We start from the raw sequence: 21,616 nt of genomic DNA, 5'->3' as shown, positions 1-21,616 counted from the left end.
TTACTTCTTTTACAAAAATCTCCATTTCTTTATTTCATTTCATAAGAAGAAACTTAGTTAGATTTCTTTCCCTGTGACAGAGTTGCCATACATTGCTATTAGAATCATATCTGATGCAAAATATCTTCATAGTGCCACCATTCAGGAGCTGTGCAGTATTTCAGGAGGATGTTTTTTTTTTGCGGTAGGTGGGCCTCTCACTGTTGTGGCCTCTCCCGTTGCGGAGCACAGGCTCCGGACGCACAGGCTCAGCGGCCATGGCTCATGGGCCCGGCCGCTCTGCGGCATGTGGGATCTTCCCAGATGGGGCACAAACCCATGTCCCCTGCATCGGCAGGCGGACTCTCAACCACTGCGCCACCAGGGAAGCCCCAGGAGGATGGTTTTTAAGCTTACAAAACAGGAGTTACATCTGTTCTAGTAAATGAATCAGCAAGATGCTAATGAGGTTAGAGAGGGTACTGTTCTGGTCACAGCTAAAGAGAGGATTGGCTAAGTTCCCTTCTGACACAGTACATCTTGGAATCTGATTCTCAGACTTTATGTGCAGAGTTCGGGAAGTGGGTCATTTCTTTCAGATTAAGTTACTTTGCCAACTGAGTAGTTATTATTCAAGTGTAATAAAAATGACACAAAAACTCAGGGGACTCCAAAATTAAGCAGCTGATGAGTCTGTGTGCTCACAGCATAGACTTCTTGTAGGGATGGTAGTTACAGTGAACTGCTCTGGTGCCAGATGCTTGAGTTAGCATCCCAACTTAGAATCCCACTTCATGTTATTAACCTGAGGCAACCTAGCTGAGCTTCTGTTTCCTCACCTGCAAAATGGGTATGATGGTACCTACTACTAAGGAGTAAATGAGTAAATGCACATAAAGCCATTGGAAAAGTTCCTTGCGTGTGACACTCAAGAAACGTTAGCTATGAAAGTAGTAGGAACAACTCTGTATGTGAGTGCCTACATACGTAGAACAAGCATGAAACAATTTCATTTTACAAATTGTACATGATTGGCTTTGTAAGTTTATGTAAATGCAGAAAATTATGGCCCTTACTTCTATAGCTAAAGAGCTCATTCCTTCTCTTTAAATGATCTTTAAAGACAGAATCAGGGTAGGATGTTGTCCTGGCTGGCCTCCATTTGTCCCTCCAGATCCATTCCCCACTCTTTCCTGCCTTACTAAGCCCCAGGAGATCAACCTCTCCTCTTTTCAACACTGGCCTCCCACCCTCTGGTTTTCGCGTCCCCTGCACCGGTAGGCGGACTCTTAACCACTGCGCCACCAGGGAAGCCCCTAGAGATCATTTTTGATTGTCCTATTTCTAAGTTACATATTGTATATCACAATATACTTATTTAGAATTATAAAATAAATTAACTGGAAATTATCATAATGCCCAGATAGTTTAACTTCTCCAATACAAGAATTCTTTCCATGTATTGTAAGAATTTTTTAAATTTGTAATTCTATAATTTATTAGTATCATTCAAGAATAAATCTGAAAACAGTAACTCAAAAAGATACATGCACCCCAATGTTCATAGCAGCATTATTTACAATAACCAAGATATGGAAGCAACCTAAGTGTCCATGAACAGATGAATGAATAAAGAAGATGTAGTGTATACATACAATGGAATACTACTCAACCATAAAAAAGAATGAAATTCTGCCATTTGGAATGTGGATAGACCTAGATGGTATTATACTTAGTAAATAAGTCAGACAGAGAAAGACAAATACTCTATGTTATCATTTATATGTGGAACTTAAAATATAAAACAAACAAATGAATATAACAGAAACAGACTTACAGATATAGAGACCAAACTAGTGTTTACTAGTAGAGAGAGGGAAGGAGGAGGGGCAAGAGAGGGGTAGGAGATTGAGCGGTACAAACTACTATGTATAAAATAAGTAAGCGACAAAGTACAGCACAGGAAAATATAGTCATTATTTTGTAATAACTTTAAATGGAGTTTTATCTATAAAAATATTGCATCACTGTGTTGTACACCTGAAACTAATATAATATTGTAAATCAACTATATTTTGATAAAAACAGGTCTGAATATTGACTGATTGAAGGTCATTTCTAAAATAATGCCAGAAAAAAAACAAGCAAAGCCTTAAAATGGTAGTATAGCAAACTCTTTTGACCTGTCATGAAGGTTAAAAGAAACCAAAAACTGCCTCACCCAATTACAGGCACCATCATGGATGGCATATAACCATATATCTCATTACAAGTAAATTACCCCAGTCAATTCTTGGGTATTCTTCCACCTAAAGATGTAGTTTGAAAAATATCAATAGCTAAGCACTTTTGAATTTAAGAGAGAGTAAACTGACATATTAACTTTTTTATCCTGAAGCCAAAAAGCTGAACTATTACTATCCTAGAAAAGTGAGGTAAACACACTGAATTGAGGAAATAGTATGAAACCCAAGTATAGCGCCCCATAAGAATGTATGTACCAAACTAGATGGTTTGACTCCTTCTGTAGCATATTTAATGACATCTCAGAAGAGAGACCAGAGCCATGGTATTATAAAGACTGCATACCACTTCAACTGAGTTCTTATGCCATCCTTGCCATTCTATCCATCTACTGAAAATGAATAGAAAACAAAATACCTCTTAAACAGTAGCTAGAAGGGCAAAAGAAACTTGGTTCAGCTATACTAGGAAGAATCATGAGTGTACTCTCATTATTTCAGAAGAAATGTCTGAATAGAACTGCTCAATTATGAACGGTGTGAAAGAAAGCACCGTGGCAAATAAGCAAACATATCATAGCAAAACAAAATATGCAGGAAAGAGGAAGAAAGCAAGCAAGAAAGGAATGTGACTTTCAAAGGAAGAAATGTGAAACAAAACACACTTCAAAGCACAAGAAAATTCATCACGATGATCTTACCTTAAAGAATAACCTAGTGAGAACATGAATTCAAGAGCTCAAAGATAAGATGATGAGCAATAAAAATAGAGGAAAAGGGGACGTGTAGATTTAAGAAAATAAAAGAAGGCTATAAACATAATCACAGAAATAAGTAAATTAAAGAAGGCAAAGTAAAAAATAAACTTCACTAAAAATTGAAATACTGATGTAGAAGAAAAGTTTGAGATAATTTTAATAAATGCATAGGAGAGAGGCAAAAAAAAATTTTAAGCAATCACAGGATGGCTAATAGATATTGAAGACAAATAAAATCCAACATATGACTATACAGCACTCCTTAAATAAGGAATCTGACCAAAGAAAAGCAGCTGTATCTGTAAAGAAAAGAATGCTGCCTGCTATTCCAGTTCTACAAGAATCAAGCCACAAGACACTGCAGTCACCTACCTACTGACAAGTGCACCCTGAGGGGAATACACAATGAAGAAAAACAGGTCTTCTGTGCTTTGGATATACTGGTCCCTAGATAGTTAGGATACATATTGAAGGAAAACTTCAGTGACCCCAGATTCTTGCATCTCTACATACGTAGAAAAGCACTAAAATCATTAACTTGAGACGTCTAGTCTTTGTGATTAGGAGTAATCTTTTGATATTCGACTGCATGATTTTTTTCCCAGCAGAAAATTCATACACATCCTGGCACCTCCCTTACCTCTTTGGAATAGCTCCTCAGAGCTACCTGACAGGCTGTCTCCCAGGCTATAGTCCTCAGTTAGGTCCCAGAATGAAACTTACCTTGCAACATTTACATTGTGCATTTTTCTTTCAGTCGACATAAAAAATTTTTCCTGAAATGAAGAATTCGCTAAATTTCTCTCTCTACACACATATGCGCACATGCACATGGATACACACACACACACACACACACACACACACACAGACACACTTACTTATTTAACGAGAATGGTATTCATCTAAACATATTGATGACTACTACCAGATGGTCAAATTTAGAATGATTTTAAAATATTTGTATCATTTTGATTTTTCTAAAGTAAACATGTTTCATCTTTATAAAAAATTAATTGATTTACCTAAAAAATTCGGTGATATAATAGACATTGTCTGTACTCCACCCATATCTGTCTAACCCTTTTGTGTGCTCCAGCTGACTCCCTACTACCATTATCCACATTTCTGTGCCCAAGTGCCATTTCCGCTCAACTGTGGAAGGCTATTGTAGCCCTTCTACACATGGAAAATGATCCAGAGGTACTGAGAGATTAACGTCCACTCCCAGCAGCCCTAAAACCAGCCCCCTTGAACTTCAGCAGGATCATTGCGACCTGTGTCTTTTTACCATTTTCCAGAGTCTTTCCAAGGGATGAATTCCAGTTACCCACCATAGAAATGGACTGACTAAAGTAGTCTTTCTTAGCTGCTTTCCCTTCTCCCACTATCCAGCTGCCCTGCTGGTGTCCCCTGCTCCACTCAAATAAACTATTTGCACTCAAATTATTGCCTTAGGATCTTCTTCTGAAAAAACACAAACTAATACATACATCATGTAAAAATAATAAAAATAAACATTAGAATTCCAAAAGTGTGACAAAATGATTCTGGGTAATGGTATAATTGTTATTTTATACTTTTTCTTCACTGCATGTTTTAATTTTTTTAATTGTGAAGAAAGATTATAAATAAAAAGTGAAGCAAAAGACACAGACTAAAAGTAAAACAATGAAGCAGACATTATCAGTGTAAAATAGCAACCAACCATATATACTATATAGTATATATAGTATATATATATAGTTATATACTATATAACTATATATATAGTTATATAGTATATATATATACACACATATATATATGTGTGTGTGTATATACATATATACTATATATATATATATATATATAGTTATATACTATAACTAAGTAACACTATCAATTACCAGCACATTCTGCCCCTTAACACCATTTCCTCTGTGCAAAATTAATTTTACATCACAGATCTGGAAGGCAAGGCTACCCATCACTGTACCTAGGTCTGTATCTTCTTCCCTATTTTCCTCTCTTCCCCTATCAACTGTTTTGATCCTGTTAATTTCTTGTTATTGTACTATATCTACCTCTGTGCTTATTAGTGCATTGTATATATCACTAAAAGTCTAGTTTTTAAAAAAGCAACCTACACAGAACCTTAACATATAAGAATAGCACAAGTTCATGAATACTATTTATTACAGTTCAATAATTTTATAAATTATATCCAGAAACATAATGGGGTTTATTCAAGGTCAATAGCTACTCAAAAGCAGTTAGAACTAAAACCAAACCAGGTCTCCTGAATTCTTGCCTAATGATTTCCAAAAGACCACTCCATTCCAAATCTCCTTCTAAACCTATTTCCCTATCCAGATGCCTGGTAGACAGTGATGTCAGGCAAACAGGCAAGAGGCAAAGAAAAGGTGATCAGAGGCAAAAGCAATAGATAGACCTTGAAAAGGTAAAGATCACAATGGCCTACTCAGGATTCAGCATGATTTACTGGTTTCTACTAGAGAGAGATGGGTGGGTCTGATGGACAGAATGGGAGTGTTTATGCAACAAGTAGCAAGTCTGAACAAGCTCAACTATCACATGCATCCATGTCTGGCCAGTTTGTCTTCTAGGTTAAGGATTAATCACAGTCTTTGCTACAACTCTCTTCCTCTTTTGTCCCAGAAGTTCAAGGCTCTGCAGTTAAGAAAAATATACCATCTACGTTTTCAGATGTTTTGAAATAAATTCAAAGGACAAATATTTCTTCCACAATCCTAATGTCAATCTGAGGTTGGATTCTTCAGAGCAATTGCCTGCAAATTAAGGATAGCTCTCAGTGTTTCTGGAAGGACAAAGAAAGGCTAAAAGTTATCTCCCTTTAACAGACTAGTGTGTGTTTTGAATAGTGTACATTGATCGATTTTTTTTTTCTTCAGAAGAAACATAGAAAGAAGCAAAAATAAAATTATTTATTATATGCCATTTAAGGTCAAACAAGGTCACAAAAGTTTACATATGGACATTCACATCATAGTGGCATATTAATATTCTGTTACCTGTCACAGTCTTCTCAAGCTAAACTTTGAAATCAAAGTTCTCATGTCATGCATTCATGAATTGTGCTCACAAATTGTTGAGTTAGGTTGTGTATTATACATAATACAGGGCTACAGCACGAGCGGTTTAGAGACAAGTAAAACACTGTCGTAGCAGATAGAAGTTTATACTGTATTTGGTGAAGGCTATAATTAGCATAACAAAAACTAAAAATAGATGAATGCTTTTGAAAGATTAGCTTTATTTATAAGCTCAAACCTTCAAGTTGGAGTGAGCCACATGGTCTGATTGCCCTTTGTTTCCTTCCTGTTTCTCTTGAGTTTGTTTGAATGCTTTGTTTTAAAGTTCCAGTCTTGATTGGACTGTGTTGACAGAATTAAGGAAAAAAGTAAAAAATCTATCTTCAGACTGAGACGTTTAAAGGGAAAGGATCCCTGTTGAGGTCCCCACACTGCTGGCTGTAACCCATATGAAATTCTCCTGAGAGGAAGGTGAATGACTGCAAATCAGAGCTCAGAACTTCAGATCCATCTTCACACCCTACAGGTGAAGCCCTTCTTTCTTTACTCACCTTGAGAAATCTGGGTTTGCTTTTAATGAACCAACTCTAGATGTTTCTACTTAAAGAAAAAAAACGCTTAGTGTGATTACAGAGCAAAAAACGACTACCTCTAACTAACTGGAGAGTCAAGTGAGGAAGGCTTTCAAAGGATTCAATGTTTGAGCTCAGAATTGAAGAAGAGTTTCCACAATGAGTATGTGAGACCGTCCAGTCTGAGCCGGCAGCACCAGCTAAGCCACAGGGGTATGCAAAAGACAATTGAGGAATACCTCATATTCCACTAAGGCTGACTGATGTTTCTAGCCTGGATAAATTGGTGAATAAAGTGCTATTAACTAGGACTGGAGTAAAGATGATGAATTTGATTTGGGGCATTACAAGTTGGGGAAAGTCCAGTGCTGTGTTGGAGCCAGCACGCACATCTTCTCCCAAGTCTGCATTCAATGATGTTAAGACAGTAGCTTGAAAGAGGTCATAATGAGAGTATTTACACTATAGAAATTAGCAAATGCTTATAAATAATTTATTTTGAGAGCCTTTACCAGCACATCACTGGTTGCAGTGATGGTGGGATATCTCTGCGAAGTGTACCAATCAGATGAGGAACTCAGGAGACAAGTCAGGGCCAGAGAGAGGGCCTTTGAACCACCTGAAAAAAGTATCTGAAGATGTAAAGAATTTTAGATATCTTGGGAGAGATTGCATTGTGGGAAGTTGAATAGAAACCAGACAGATCTTTGAGGAATATTTACTTAAAAGAGGTACATAGGGAAAGGTCCTGTAAAGGAGAAAGAAGACTTAGAGAAATAGAAGTAAACATTAGAATAGGGAAGCTTATCAGTGATTAAAGACCAAAGCGCTAGTGGAGCAGAACCAATAGCCATCATTCCCATCATCATCACCACCACCAGAGCAGCTCACAATTATTGAACTATTTATGCCGAGAAATGTACTATGTATTTTTCTGTATCATCTAATTTAAATCTCAATCGTAAGAAATAAATACTATTATCTTTATTTGACATAGGAGGAAACTGAGGCTGACAGTGTTTAAATAATCTATGCAAAATGAAATAGTTGTTAGACGGCATAGCCAAGACTCACACTAAGGTCTGTATCAGCCCAAACTTTGCTTTCAGAAGCCAATTTGAATGTATTTCGGAGATCATTCAATCATTACAGACCATCGAAAACTCACATAGCTTTACTTCCTGGCCATTTCTACCTTTGCTAATAAAAATCATGGTAGAAAAGTATAAAACAGAGAAGTAGCTGTATCTTGGCTTTTAGTTTGCAGTTCCAACCAAAAATAAATTAAAAACTTGGAAACAGAAGAGACTTAAATAAAATGAGCTTTTAGACTTTTCTGTGAACATTAATTATCCAGGATACATTTTCCCCAATTACCACAGCTAATTAAAAGTTTGGATATTATCCACGGCTTTATTTAAAGTACTCTTTTTTTATTCTTCATATGACTGGTTTTATAATATAATAGAAACTCTCAAGTAAGTCAGCTTAACTTAGTCTTCATGAATTTTAAGTGTGAAAACTTTAAAAACTTAAAGGAAAGGTTTTTAGTGACTAAATAGTTGAGGGAAGGAATTATTAGTCTTAATAAGTTATTTGGATGATTAGATATAGTGCTTCTTTTGGTAGCTGCGTGCTTTCTTGAAATCTTAATTTTTTTACAAAGTATATCTTATAAGGTTTTTATTTTATTAGTATCAAAATTTAACTTCTTGCAAACTTTTTTCCTTCATTTGTTGCTCATGTATTGGCCTCAGCTGTGTATAATATGAGGCAGAGCTGCAATAATATAAGGTGAGACTTTTATAGTTCTTACCTTGTAATGGGTACTATTCTAATGGTTTTACATATATTAACTAATTTGGTACAACATCTTTGAAAGGTAAGTACTTTTATTATGCTCATTTTACAGAGGGAAAAAACAGAGGCATAATTAGGCATGACCTGACCAAGATTTCATTGTTAATAATTAGAGGAGCAGGGATTCAAACTCAGGCAGCCTTCTTCCATATGATGTTCTCTTTACCAACATACAAGAGTCTTTTATAAAATCAAGACTACTATTATAATAGCTGGCATGTAGATAGTTAAATCTGATTTTACAATATATACATTAGGCCCAGGGCTTCCCTGGTGGCGCAGTGGTTAAGAATCCGCCTGCCAATTCAGGGGACACGGGTTCAATCCTGGTTTGGGAAGATCCCACATGCCCGCGCAGCAACTAAACTAGTGAGCCACAACCCCTGAGCCTGCGCTCTAGAGCCCGTGCTCTGCAACAAGGGAAGCTACGACAATGAGAAGCCTGCACACCGCAACAAAGAGTCGCCCCCGCTTGCTGCAACTAGAGAAAGCCCGTGCGCAGCAACGAAGACCCAACACAGACAAAAATAAAAACCAATTAATTAATTTAAAAAAATTAGCCCCACTTCTAATGAATTTTAATTTGTAAACAGCTGAAATCATAAATCAGAGGAACTGAAAGCTGATTTATCTAATCACGTTTCAACAAAGTAGACAAAATACCGTAGTAAGCATTTCAAGATGTGTCAATTGATGCATAATTCATTTACTTATTTAAAGCTAGTAAAATAGATTATGAAAGTCCAAAAATTGTTTCTGAATTTTTTGTAGAAATCTTAGAATATATTCCCTGTAATTTGCTACATAAGCATTATTACCCATGAACTCTCAACATGGAACTAAATCTACCTTGTTAGCGTAATTGCTCATCTTTGCTTTGATGGCATATTCACAGCTATCTATGTGCAGTCAACAAAAACTTTCAATTACATGTTGTGCTAATGGAAAAATACAGTTCACTTTACAGCAATTCTGTAAGTTCTTGTTTTCAGTCTTCACTTAACTATATTGCTAGAATTAAGGTAAGAAGTGAAAAGCCCAACTTCAGATCAAAATACTAAAGGTACAAGAATTCTAGTTTCTCCATTATTTAAATGAAAAACAGCCTTTTTCAGGCACCTGTATGTTTAACATTGTGTAGACCACATGTTAGGATGAGAGTAAAATGCGTTCACTTTTCCTTTGGATATGTGGGATTGGATAGATGCTGTCAACATTAGTCTTGTGGTAGAAGGTATGTGTTTTGAAATACAGCTGCTGAGACAATTACTCACTTTCACGTTATCTTAGCTGATCTATGGCACACAACCTGTCACACGACAATAATCACGAGAGAAAATTATCTTTTATTGAATAATGGTTGCTTGTGTAAAATATCTTACCCTTTTGTGAGTAATGACAACTGCACTTAATTGCTATAGCTAATGACTAGCTTCTCAACACCATCAAGGTTTCCTCTTCCTATTAATTATCTTCCATTTGCTGTCAAGTCCATCTTGCTTTTCTGAGCCACTGAGATTTGGGAGGTATGCATTTCAATCCTGACTCTACTAGAGGTTACTCAGTTGGCCTCTCTCGTGGTTTTCTGCACCTGCTTCCTTCCCTTTGAGTTCAAGATATCTCAGAGGAGGGTCATGCATCGACTCATTAAAAATTCTCTAACTGAAGGAGTTTCAATGGCTTTTTGGTAATTACAGCCTTGGGAAGTATATAAATTACAAGCATTTAGCCTTTTAAAACAACTAAATCACTGAACAAAATCAGCATTTATAAACTCAATAATACAGAGTGAGGTCTGGTAGAAAACTTTCCTTAGGTTCAGGAATCCACTGTGTAAAACTTCAAAATTCTGAGGTAGTACCAATCTTTTTATCTTACATTATTTTTCCCTGAAAACTTGGTTGTCAACAGTACCTTGTCTCAGTTTGTGACAAAGACTGAAATATCTTCTGAAAGACAGAAAGAGCTTTACCTCTTCCTGTCTCTGCTCATGAAGCTGGACAAATACATAGAACTTTATCTTACCATCTGGGTTCTGTTTTCTCTTTTAAATTACATTGTTGGTTTCTTCCTTCCACTACCGATTACACTAATGAAATCTAAATGGTGAACAGGAAAATTCTTGTGAAAGAGAATCACTCCAGGGATCTTGAAATCTACTAACACCAAGGTGAAGGGAGCCCTCATGATTCTCTGTGATATTTGAAACAATAGGCTTGATAGTTTATAACTCTTACCAGGCTTTTGCTTCAAGGAAACATACCAACAGTTTGTATCATGTAAGCAAGTCCATAGAAAAATTTAGGAGAATCCTATATGCATTTCTGATAACACTTCACAGACACTAAAGGTATTGTTGTATTATCACAAACATCTAAGATATTAGCAACAATGTGAAATTGATACTTTTAGGAACTTTTCTAGTAGTAGCCTACTTGGGGAATGATGTTAAACCAGCAGGACTAAAAAAGTGCACAATATTCCAAAGCTGTAAGGGACAAACTAGACTACTTTAGTCATGGCCCCAAATCTTGGCTTTTTACTTCAACTTTCATACCTGCTTCTCTTGACTTTGGCACCTTTTTGGACGCCACTCCTGCCATTTTGGATATTGGTCCTCCTGCCAGTGACGACTTCCTCTGTCTCATCTTCACAGGCCAGCCATTGATTCTTCTGTGAAAATAAGGAAAGGATTTGGAAAATTTTCCTAGTGCTTCATGGACATTTCCAGATAAATGTCTCAAAAGAACCTTACATTCAACATGTTCCAAACTGCAGTTACTCTTTTTTCCTTCCAAACAAACCCCATCCTTCTGATTTCTGTATTTCTGACCATGCCCCCACCGTTCTCCCAGTTACTCAAACTTCTTTTTCCCTTCCTCCTCAGCATATCAAGTCATAGAGGTTCCACCTGAAGTTTCTCACATCCTTTTCAGCTTTTCCATCCCAAGCTCCATAGCCTCGTGATCAGTTTTCCAACCATTGGTTCTCACTATTTCATTAGATCTATGAACCACTTCCAGAAAAGATCCAATAATATTTTTTCCTTGGTGAGAAATCCTCCATGTTTCTTGTTGCATTCCAGGCACATAAATTCTCCTCGCTGGCATTCAAGATCATCCAAAATATATCTGGCATTTACTTATCATGTTCTACTTACTGATGTGGACTTTATACTCTTACCAAGCTCAACACCTTAATCTTCTTTGAACAGACCTGAACTTTGCTTTCTTGCTGCCTTTGCTGTTTTCTCACTGCGAAAACTGGTTTTTATAGTCCCTTCTGTCCAGAATAGCTCTCTCCAATAGAACTTTCTGTGAGAATGGAAATGCTCTGCAATTCTGTGCTGACCAATATGATAGCCAGAAGCACATGTGGTCACGGAACCCTTGGCTTGTGGCTAGTGCAACTAAGGAACTGAATTCTTAATTTTATTTGACATTAACGAATTTAAATTTCAATTTTCACACGTGCTCATGGTTACGGGATAGTACGGGTCTGGATCCTGCTTCCATCCCTCAGAATTGTCTCCATCCTACAGTGTCCAGGGCAATCATCTATATTCTGATGCCTCTACTGATTTCCCTAGTTGGAATAATTCCTTCTTTAACCCTTACAATAATTTAGCTGTATCTTTTTACAACTTGTAACACTCAATAAGATATTCGGTTGGCCAAAAAGTTCATTCGGGGTTTTCCATAAGATATTATGTTAAAAAACTGAACGAACTTCTTTGCCAACCCAATAATAAGAAAAAAAAGTGATTAAACACCTGAATTCTGGATACACACTACCATACACTAGCTGTGTAGCTTTGGGCAATTCCCCTAGCTTCTCCAACCCTCAATTTCATCATTTGATAGTTGCTCCCTCAGCGAGTTGTTGTGAGGATTAAATAAGAAAAAACCAAGTGTAAGGCTTAGCTTTGTTTTAAGTTGTCTATGTGCAAATTACTGATTGATTCCTTAGAATTGTGAATCCTTACGAGATGCTGGATCACTTAGGATGCCACAACAAATAAGATACAGTCCCTGCCCATTCTTGAACTCACAGACTGCTGTGGGAATGTTTCATATCTTGTCTTTCCTTCTGGATTTGAACCATGAGGAGCAGAAATTGTATTTCTTTCTTCCTTTTTTTTTTTTTTTTCCTGGTATGCGGGCCTCTCACTGCTGTGGCCTCTCCCTGAAACAGCTTATCCACTGTTGTTCTCCCCTTTTACAGAAGATAAAACAGAGACCCAAACATATAAAGCAACCTGGTCAAAATATAGGCCATGTGTATTACTCCACTTCCTTCCAACTTTTAGAGGGTTTTGTTACAAGCGTTTTAACCACCCAACTGCTCATGGCGCTAAGATTCTGAATAATCTCTTTTTTTATTTCCTCTGTTTTCCATCTCTCATGAGCTTAGCCTCTGAATATACTTGACTATTACTCTTGAATTTTTTTCCTGAGTAACGTTATATTCATCTTTGACAGGTACTAATATTTTTCACAATATATTTTTTTAATTCACTGCTTTGTCTCCAAGTTTACAGACAAAACTGTATCAGTTTGCTACTGCCACTATATGCTGCATAAGAAACCATCCCCAAACTCAGTGACCTACAGCAACAAGCATGTATTTCTTGTTCACACACCTTCAAGTTGATGGAATTTGGTTGATCTGGACTGTGTTGGCTGTGCTCGGTGCCAACTGTAGAATAGGTCCAGATCTACTCTATGGGTCTCTCATTCCTCTCGGGCTGGCTACCCAAGCATGTAATTTTCATGGCAAAAGTCGAAAGACTACATCCAAACTCACAAGCACATTTCAAACCTCTGCTAGTTTCATCTCACTAACACCCCATCAGCCAAAACAAGTCACATAGCCAAACCCATCATCAATAGTACAGGGAAGATATTCCTCCCGAAGAAGTGGGGGCATTGGGCAGTGAATGAACATTTGCTGAACAATCATTTAATTTTCCACACCAGTTCTGGAACTTCTCAAAACTTTACTGATACAACATTCTCTTCACCAGATATATTCAAATAATTTTCAGTGAATACTTGTCGGACATAAATAAGTACTTGTGTGCCAATACTATTCAATCCCTTGTTTCTGGAAATCTCCTTCCTGTGAAGATTTTGTGATCGAAGAACTCAATAACAATCTCTTTGTATTTCCTTCTAGATGGATTGGATATACAGAATTGGGTGAAAAATAATGAACACTGGAACCAGTTTAAATTCACTGTTGGGGAGAATTTTACAAGCAGGGTTTAAATTAGCCATTAGGAAAAACAGGAATGATTGTTGCACACTCCTTCCCAGAGTAGAGATTTTAAGTGTGAAAGAGGAATGGCCTTGCCCGGGGAAGCTGGTAGTTTGCAAGCCCAGGAAAATCACACTGTCAATATCCTTTGTGAACAGACGCCCGCCTAGCTCACACCATACTCTGCCTTATGATTTTTCTCCAGTTATTTCAAATGCATGTGTAATTAGGTACCCATTCTATAACTGCTGAATATTTAGGTTCAGATTTTCACTATAATAAATAACGATGTGACGAACATCTTTGCATATATATTGTCTGTATCACAGATTGTCTTTTAGGCTAGCTCAGGGAAAGGATTATTGGATGACAGGATGTAATTTTTTATAAGGCATTTGACACATTGCTGGGGAGGCTCTTTATGCAAGGTTTTTTTGTTGTTTTGACTTGGCTTTTTACACTGTAGAAAGGGAATGTAACCTATATAAATTATCTTTTCCTATGTGGCCTACCATAGACGTGTTGACCTATTTCTATATTTAACTGACACTGATGCTTATCGTCAATCTTTCATAGCATACTTTCTCATAAAGTCTTACATTTTGGTCATCTTTCAGTTGGCTACACATATTTTCAAGGAATTTTCTTTGCAGTAGTACCAGTGAGTGAAATGTTTTTCAAATCTTTGCATATTTGGAAATCTCTCCTGGTACCCTACATAAACAAGAACTGTGCTAGGTACAGCCCCTTCCTTCATGACCATGTCCATGCTGCTCCATTCCTGTTGCCCTTCATTTTTAAAAAGAGAAAACTGAGGCCAGGATAGTTTCTTTCTTTTGCAGGTAACTTGCATTTTCTGTCTGGATGCTTTTAAGACGGTTTCCCCTTGTTATTCAAAAATTCCTCTGACAGTCTACTAATCATTCCAGATATGAGGAGTCCTCTTGTTCCACTCTAGAAAGTGGCATCTAGTTATGTGTTTGGTTGTTGCTACCATTTCAGCTGTTTTGATGTTTTTTCCACAGGAATAGCTGAAACACTTTGAGGCTATTCCCAATTCACAACCCACTCACAGTCAAGTCACAGCTGTGTACGAAGGGCCTGTAGCTACGACCCCAGGGGCTCTCTCCTCTCCTCAACTCTGAGATCTCTTACTCTGGTCTCCCTTCCCACACACTCATACCTGGCTTCTGCCTTTCTGCTCTGGCCCATATGACCTATGCTTCAGTGATGCAGGCTGCCCCACATTCTGCTGGGGGTCCCCTTGTTCTCCATCTTATTCTTGGTTCCAGTGCCCAACTCTAGCTGAAAGCAGGCCCTCCAGAGGCAAAGCCAAATCTACTGCCTCATATCCTTTTTATGCAGGACAAGAATTCAGACACTCCTAAGAGCCAAATTTCTTAAATAAATGTTGTTTTTTTCCTTTGTGAAGGAAATAGAATCAGTAGTTTTTTGTTGTTGTTGTTTTGCGGTACGCGGGCCTCTAACTGCTGTGGCCTCTCCCGTTGCAGAGCACAGGCTCCGGACACACAGGCTCAGCGGCCACGGCTCACAGGCCCAGCCGCTCCACGGCATGTGGGATCTTCCCGGACCGGGGCACGACCCCGTGTCCCCTGCATCGGCAGGCGGACTCTCAACCACTGCGCCACCAGGGAAGCCCGAATCAGTAGTTTTTAATTGTCTTGTGTACGTAACCTTTCCACAGAAATTTCCAAAATGTTTTGAAAAAATAATTCAGGGAAACAATTGGGTTTTTTTTTTAAATCAGTTGAATTCAAACAACCAATTTTATTTGCTAAACTTATTTCAAATGATCCATCTAAATACTTACTTTTCAAACTGCTTTCAATATAGCGTGACTGGCAAAAGGAATCTAGCAACTACTCTAACTCAACAGCATGTCTACTCACTAATTACTCAAAAAAACCCACAAACATGTCTCTTTAGTTACCACCAACCCAGTAATTACTTAAGCAATCTACTAATACATAAAACATGGATGAATCTCAGAAATGCTATGCTGAGAAAAAGAAGCCAGGCTAACTAAAGAAGAATCTTCGGGCATGGTAGCCATGCCTCAGTTTTGTTTTCAAAGCTCTCCATCCACTGCACAGCCGAGACAAGAACTGTGGGCGCAGGAGAATATACTGAGCCATGTGGCATTTGATAATGAGGCCATGGGGCAAGGGGAGGCAGTGAAAGCGTGGACACTCTAGGCAGATGAAACTGTGTGTGCAAAGGCATGAGGCATGGAACTGAGGAAAATGCATTGGAGGGATTACAGATTCAGTCAGTGGATTACACCGTACATTTCTGGAGAGGTAAAGTGGACAGATGCAGTTATACAGGACCAGTAGAATTTGGGTACATCTTTGTTTCTATGCTAAGAAGCTTGGCTTTTATCCCCGAGTGTCCACTGAAATATCATAATCTGGTTGCTGGGAGTTACCAAATTAAATTTGCATGTGAAAAGGAGCATTTTGTTAGCAGCTTGGAGAATGAACTAGAGAGGAAGGCAGGCAAGAGTGGTAGCAGGGAGAACAGTTAGCATTCCACCCCAAAAAAGATGACGAGGCCATGTTCAAAGGAACGGATCAGAAAGAAGCACGATAGATATTTAGGAGGTTAAATGGGCAGGGTTTGGAAAGTGGCAGCTGTGAAAATGCATCTCTCAAATCTCCTGCAGCGTGTGGAGTATAATTGACCGATGGCCCCAGCATCCATCCTGCTAGGTCCACCACTTCATTCATGACAAGGTCATGCTTCGCATGAACTGCTCCCAGCCAACGACTGAGCACGGCTGGGGCAGCAGAGCAGGCCATTCCTATAGGATGCAAGACTCCTGTAGGATATAGAATGCCTCTAAGGAGAGACTCTGTCTTGAGCACTCTCCTCTCCTGCTTGGAACTTTCTTGTCTTCCTATTCATTCTTCCTTCCCCTTCTCCTCAGAGAGGAGAGATCTGCTTTGCAGTCTAAAGGCTCTTCATATAAACTCTTGTTCCCTTCCCTCATCCTTCACAGGCACTTCCCCCAATAATCTCTTGAACATCTCATCCTGTCTTGGCATCTGCTTCCTGGTGGATTCACAGTAACATAGTACTAATTAAATGTGGAGAAATGGGAAAAGGAAGGTTCTAAGAGGATTCTTAGGTCAATGGCTACAAAAAATAAATCAATTCTGGTGACAATTACAAGGACTATGATGAGAGTCTGGGAAAAACCAGGTCAATTTTGTACATGTTGTCTTTTCAGGATTCTAGGACATTTAGGTACAGATTTTCCACAGGGAACTGCATACTATGAATCAAGAATTCAGAAGAGAGGTCAGAGACACAGGTATAGATTTGAGAGTTATCATACATTGGTGGTAGTCTGTGCTGTGGTCATGAGTGAGAACAACAAGGATTTGGGTTAGTATGAGGAGTAACTGTAAAACTGGGAAAAATCATGGAGGATACAATGAAGGAGGCTGAGAAATGGCTAGAAAAATGACAAAAACATGTGTACACACATGAAATTCTCTATATAAAACAATGGAGGAGGGGCTTCCCTGGTGGCACAGTGGTTAAGAATCTGGTTCGAGCCCTGGTCCGGGAAGATCCCACATGCCGCGGAGCAACTAAGCCCATGTGCCACAACTGCTGAGCCTGCGCTCTAGGCCCCGTGAGCCACAACTACTGAGCTCACGTGCCACAACTACTGGAGCCCGAGTGCCTAGAGCCCATGCTCCGCAAAAAGAGAAGCCACTGCGATGAGAAGCCCGCACACCGCAACGAAGAGTAGCCCCCGCTCACCACAGCTAGAGGAAGCCCGTGTGCAGCAAGGAAGACTGTGCAGCCATAAACAAACAAACAAACAAATAAATAAATAAAAAGGAGTACATTAAAACAATGGAGGAGGGCTTCCCTGGTGGCACAGTGGTTGAGAGTCTGCCTGCCGATGCAGGGGGCGCGGGTTCGTGCCCCGGTCCGGGAAGATCCCACATGCCGCGGAGCGGCTGGGCCCGTGAGCCATGGCCGCTGGGCCTGCGCATCTGGAGCCTGTGCTCCACAACGGGAGAGGCCACAACAGTGAGAGGCCCGTGTACCGCAAAAACAACAACAACAACAACAACAAAAAAAACAATGGAGGAAAAAGTGTGAGTGAAGATCAGTCCAATACTCCTTAGGAACAAGTACATTAGAAAATAAAATGATTCTCCTGGCATCAAGTGAACTTAACATACTTAAGTAGGGGTTGTTAATTAGAGCGATTATGGAAAACGCCCAAGCGTAAAATGCTTTAGAGGGAATGGGAAGTAAAGATGCTGGATGAGAGCATTTGAAAAGCTAGGGTGTGAAGGCATGAGAAGAGGTGGGGGTAATAGTTGGAGGATCTAGAGAGGCATTTCTGGTGGGTTTGTTTGTTTTTTTTCTTTTGAGATAGAAGAGACTTAAATGGATTAACAGGCAAGAAGCAAGGATGCAGAACTAATTCAGAATGAGAGGATGGAAATAAATGATTTGGAAATGTCCTAGACAGTGTGGATTAGATTAAAAACACAGGTGGCAAGTTAAGCTTGATCAAGATGGCACCATGGCTCCCCCTCCTTTGAGTCAGGTAGTAGAGAGACAGATACCTCAGTTTCAAGGTGTGACGGAGGGAAAGTAAGGCTGTTTCCACATGGTAGCTTCAGTTTCTTCTACGAAGGATGATGCTGAGAGAAGAGGTGGTACTGCAAAGGAAAAGGCTCAAGTGCCTTTTGTAAAGGAGGAGATTTTAAAAGGAGGTTGTAGTCTGAGAGTGGCGTATTGACATTTAGGACTTCAGAGTTCCCTACTGATGACACTGAAGAGGCACTCAGTAAAGCTGGAGGTGCAGAAAGCAGGAAGCTGTAATGGATGGCTCGTTCACGTGGACGTGAAGTCTGTTAGGATTCTGACAGGATTCAGGATGGAGGAAATTGCAAAGGCATCTCTAGTCTTCAGTGACAGTAGGACTGTGATTAGGCTGCAAAGATGAGTAAAAAAGGGTTTGGGCTGATGGTAAGAGTCTCAAAACACAATGAGTTTTCACAGGAAGACAGAAAAATAATGGTCTACCAACAGCAGTAGGTAGCTAGGAGAATGTAATCATTTTATCCCATTGGGTAGAGCTGAGGCATTATTGAAAACTGGGAAGCTTCGCCTTGAGAGAATTGCAAAAAAAAAAGTGTATCCTCTGGACAGAGTCAGGTTTCAGTTAATAATTATTATGATCATGATTAAAATGCTACTGACACTTATTACATTCTAGGCACTGCTCCAAGTGTTTTTATATTTATTAACTTATTTATGTCTAGCAGGGGGAGGGGGTGATCTGTGAAAAACAAAAAGCTGAGGATGTAAAGGTGTTTTTTTTCGATGAAATAAGCAAATTCCAGATGGTAAAAAAGAGAGAGTGACAAGGTCTGTGGTGAAAGGGCAGAGGAACATGCAGAGTATTGTGATAATTAGAATATTAGCTGTGTTGAGAGTTTGGGCATGAACACAGTCTCTGAATTCCGTTTTCTCACAGATACCTCTGGTGGCTTCCCAAGGAGGGTATATACAGATACAAGGGATGAAAAACAAACAGAAAAAGATTAAAATGACACAATTTATAACTAATTTAGGTTTCAGCCTTAAAGCTTATATGGAAACCTTAGTAAGATATTATGGATAAATGAGCCATAATGGTTAATTTTTGACCCAGACTAAAAGCAAACCAAGGTCATCACTTGACTCTCCCTCCCTCAGTGCACACTCTCATCTCTTAAACAAAGATCACAAACCGGGAGGCTCCTGGGCCAAATTTAGTCTGTGTTTTACCCACAGGTTATTGGTTAGATCTGAATTAATTCCCAATATCAAGAGGTTTTACATAATGAAGAAAGGAAAAATGGAAGGGAAGTTCAAATATAGTAACAATTGGCTATGTTGAGTAGAAGCTAGGGTGGCCAATTCATGCCCGTTGCTCAGGACTTTTCCAGTTTTAGTACTAAGAATCCCACATCTTGAAAACCCCGTCAGTCTATAAAGCCTGTTGTTGGAAACCCTAGGAGCAGCCACTCTTTTTAAGTCCATGCAATGTGCTTTGGGGTTCGCCAGAGTCACTACCAGGGCAGCAATAATTATCTGGTTGGTTCCTGTAAGTCTGAGTTTTCTAGATTTGGGTCCATCAAAGGCTCAGGAACAGCTGATTTAATCCTCCCAGTTCCTGGCAGTACCTCCCAATAGGGAAGTGACGGACCTACTTAAAGGATCTTAGGGGAGAACAGAAAGAGAAGTAATCTATGTAGATGAACGCTAATGGAAGATCAATGTCTACAGTCTATACCACACCACAAAGTCTGTCAATTTCTAGCCCATTCATTCATTATGCACTAAGGCCTAAGCTCAATAATGGCTTACCTAGGCTTTCTGTGGGTGGACTTTGTAAGGAGTAAGCCTCAGGTTACCTATAGTGGTTGGAATCAACCTCCGTATAACAGGACTGGCTGAATTTGAGGGCAGTGAGAAAGAAAGAAATGAGAAATATAGATGCGATTCATTGGGGCAAGTTTTTTCTTTGGAACCCGGACCTAAAGAATCATCTTGGAGGGATCGGGAAGATGGCAGAAGAGTAAGACGCGGGGACCACCTTCCTCCCCACAGATACACCAAAAATACATCTACACGTGGAACACCTCCTACAGAACACCTACTGAAGGCTGGCAGAAGACCTCGGACCTCCCAAAAGGCAAGAAACTCCCCACGTACCTGGGTAGGGCAAAAGAAAAAAGAATAAACAGAGACAAAAGAATAGGGACGGGACCTGCACCAGTGGGAGGGAGCTGTGAAGGAGGAAAGGTTTCCACACACTAGGAAGACCCTTCGCGGGTGGAGACTGCGGGTGGCGGAGGGGGGAAGCTTCGGAGCTGCGGAGGAGAGCACAGCAACAGGGGTGCGGAGGGCAAAGCGGAGAGATTGCCGCACAGAGAATCAGGGCCGACAGGCACTCACCAGCCCGAGAGGCTTGTCTGCTCACCTGCCGTGGCGGGCGGGGCTGGGAGTTAAGGCTTAGGCTTCAGTTGGAGCGCAGGGAGAGGACTGGGGTTGGCGGCGTGAACACAGCCTGCAGGGGGTTAGTGCGCCACAGCTATCCTGGAGGGAGTCCGGAGAAAAGTCTGGACCTGCCGAAGAGGCAAGAGACTTTTTCTTCCCTCTTTGCTTCCTGGTGCGCGAGGAGAGGGGATTAAGAGTGCTGCTTAAAGGAGCTCCAGAGACGGGCGCGAGCCCAGGCTAAAAGCGCGGACCCCAGAGACGGGCATGAGACGCTAAGGCTGCTGCTGCCGCCACCAAGAAGCCTGTGTGCGAGCACAGGTCACTCTCCACACCCCCCTTCCGGGGAGCCTGTGCAGCCCGCCACAGCCAGGTTCCCGGGATCCAGGGACAACTTCCCCGGGAGAGCTCACTGCGCGCCTCAGGCTGGTGCAACCTCATGCCGGCCTCTGCCGCCGCAGGCCCGCCCCACACTCCATACCCCTACCTCCCCCCGGCGTCAGTGAGCCAGAGCCCCCGAATCAGCGCCTCCTTTAACCCCGTTCTGTCTGAGAGAAGAACAGACGCCCTCCAGCGACCTACACGCAGAGGCGGGGCCGAATCCAAAGCTGAGCCCCGGGAGCTGTGAGAACAAAGAAGAGAAGGGAAATCTCTCCCAGCAGCCTCAGAAGCAGCGGATTAAAGCTCCACAATCAACTTGATGTACCCTGCATCTGTGGAATACCTGAATAGACAACGAATCATCCCAAATTGAGGAGGTGGACTTTGAGAGCAAGATTTATGATTTTTTCCCCTTTTCCTCTTTTTGTGAGTGTGTATGTATATGCTTCTGTGTGAGATTTTTGTCT

At 40.1% G+C, this 21,616-nt stretch overlaps 1 long non-coding RNA gene across 1 annotated transcript in view; it reads right to left on the bottom strand.

Moving 5' to 3' along the window:
* LOC309822723 overlaps window positions 1–21,616 on the bottom strand; it is a 262,605-nt gene that overhangs the window by 75,392 nt on the left and 165,597 nt on the right. The window contains exon 3 of the long non-coding RNA XR_014296766.1: window positions 11,026–11,141. This is a non-coding gene — a long non-coding RNA (uncharacterized lncRNA). The remainder of the gene's footprint in view (window positions 1–11,025; window positions 11,142–21,616) is intronic.

The sequence above is a fragment of the Grampus griseus genome (genome assembly GCF_964374135.1).
Source record: "Grampus griseus genome assembly, chromosome: 5".
NCBI classification, from domain to species: domain Eukaryota; kingdom Metazoa; phylum Chordata; class Mammalia; order Artiodactyla; family Delphinidae; genus Grampus; species Grampus griseus.
The sequence above is the reverse complement of the archived record's forward strand: the minus strand, read 5'-3'. Positions and strand labels throughout refer to the sequence as shown.